General features: G+C 55.4%; 1 long non-coding RNA gene across 1 annotated transcript in view; it reads left to right on the forward strand.

Moving 5' to 3' along the window:
• Nucleotides 1-196: 196 nt before the first annotated feature.
• LOC109301900 overlaps nucleotides 197-2,018 on the forward strand; it is a 50,333-nt gene continuing 48,511 nt past the window's right edge. Inside the window, exon 1 of the long non-coding RNA XR_002098656.1 lies at nucleotides 197-328. This is a non-coding gene — a long non-coding RNA (uncharacterized LOC109301900). The remainder of the gene's footprint in view (nucleotides 329-2,018) is intronic.

The following is a 2,018-nucleotide window of genomic DNA, read 5'->3' on the forward strand; positions in this document are numbered from 1 at the left end:
GGAGGGGGCGGCACCAGGGCCGGGCCCGCCCGCCAGCTCCCTCCCGACAGGCGCCCGCGGGCCCGGCCCGGCCCTGCCTCTGGTCGCCGACACCGCACAAGCTGAGGGTGCGGGTGTGTTTGGCACTGGGCCAACACTGTTGCGGAGCCCTGCACTACAGAGGGTCTTGCCCCTCTGCTCAGGGTCATAGCGACCTTCATATTTGGGGCCAGGAAGGACTTTAACTCTGTGGTCAGACTGGGGCACGACCTCTCCCCCAGGGCCAGACACAGGCATGGGTCAACTGGGCAGCCGCCCAGGGCCCGGAGAGAAAGGAGGCCCCAAAATGGTGAAAGTAATGATGATTATTATCATTAGCGGTGGCGTGGGGATACGGGGACGATACTAAAAGTTTGCCCAGGGCCACCAGGAGCCTGGGTACAGTGCTGCTGTCCCCCAGGCCCCTTGTCAACGTTTCATAATAGCAGGGCATTGGCTGCTGCGGGTCCCTCTCTTCGCCTGCGGCAGGTTTGGGTGTTGGGTCTGTGCTGTCCAGGTAGTCTTATAATAGAGGATTGAACAGGATGGTTGGAGAGGGAGGATCCCACCTCAGGCAGCAGGTTGGATACGCAGATCGCTGGAGGTTGCTTCCAGCCCTGCTGCTTCTCTCTGTTTCTTTGCTTCATTAGTCCAGTAGTCCTTATAGTTCAAGGTAATACAGTACAGGTTTCTCCTGCCAACTGCAGTTTTGAGTATCCACGCTTAATATTCTAGATGCCATTTTGGCTACCACGGTATACTGTTTTGAGCAACCAGAGTTTTCCACGGCCGCAAGTAAGCCTGCCACCTGCCATTTTTTCCATAAGCCTTCTGTCTTGCCAACCACAAGAACTTTCAAGAATCTAACCTTGCAGTGGGCAAGGGAAACCTGTATAACAATATATCATAATGACATTATAATAATGACATTATTTAATACAATGTAACATAACAAAAAATCTAGCCCGAGTGTCTTGACAGTATCTCCAATACTTCATTGTCTGTCATTTCTATGCCAGAGTTCACATCACCACACCCGAGTTAAGGTTTTTACCTAGAGCTAAAAGTCTGTAGGGCTGTGAAATTACCAGCCAAATTGTGGGAAAAAGGATCATTTGAAGAGTGGAACATCAAGACTATTAAAGAAGGATCCAGCAGGGGTTAGCAAAATTTTTGGCAAAGTGCCAAAAACACCCCACCTCCACCCATGCTTCAATTTGGCATGCCAGAAATAGGGGAGCTGTAAGGGACCCCACCCTCATTGCTGGTGACAGCTGCACATATGCTTCTGGGTGGATGGCAGGGAGGAGCCAGGGTTGTGTTGCAAGGTGTGTGCACCTGCTGCCACAGAGCTGGTCCTGGTACTCTGTACCTCAGTGCAGCTGTTTGCAGCTTGCCCACTGTCTGCCGCTGCTGCCCAGAGCCCAGGCTGGCTGTGGCAGGCAGTTGAGAGGCTGCAAACAGCTGTGCTGGGCTCCACAGCCACAGCAGTGCCTCCATGGTGGTGGTGGCTGGGTGTGCACTTCTGGGCAGATGAGAGGGAAGGGGCCAGGAGCAGTGTGGGCAGCCAGCAGGGTGCAAACAACTGTGCTGAGCTCTGCAGCCCTGGCACTGGCTCCATGGTGGTGGCAGCTGCAGCCCTGGCACTGGCTCCAGGGGGATGGCAGGGGATGGGCCAGGATTGCGCTGCCCCAGCTGTGCACCCGGAGGCATGTGCCCAGCTGCAGCCACCATGGAGCCAGTGCTGGGACTGCAGACTCCCATGCAGCTGTTTGCAGCCTCCAAATTGTAGCCTCTGGGCAGCTGCTGCCTGCCACAGAGCCCAGGCCACCTGCTGCAAACAGCCTGGGATCTGTGGTTAGCAGCAGCTGCCCAGAGCCCAGGCTGGCTGTGGTGTGCTGAGGAAAATGGCCTCATGTGCCATGCTCTGGCATGTGTGCCAGGGCTTGCCAAACTGTGGGATAGAGGGTCATTAATACCTGCGGAGTGGAGAGAGATTA

The sequence above is a fragment of the Gavialis gangeticus genome, unplaced genomic scaffold (assembly GCF_001723915.1).
Source record: "Gavialis gangeticus isolate Ggan-Ray unplaced genomic scaffold, GavGan_comp1, whole genome shotgun sequence".
In the NCBI taxonomy this organism is placed as follows: domain Eukaryota; kingdom Metazoa; phylum Chordata; order Crocodylia; family Gavialidae; genus Gavialis; species Gavialis gangeticus.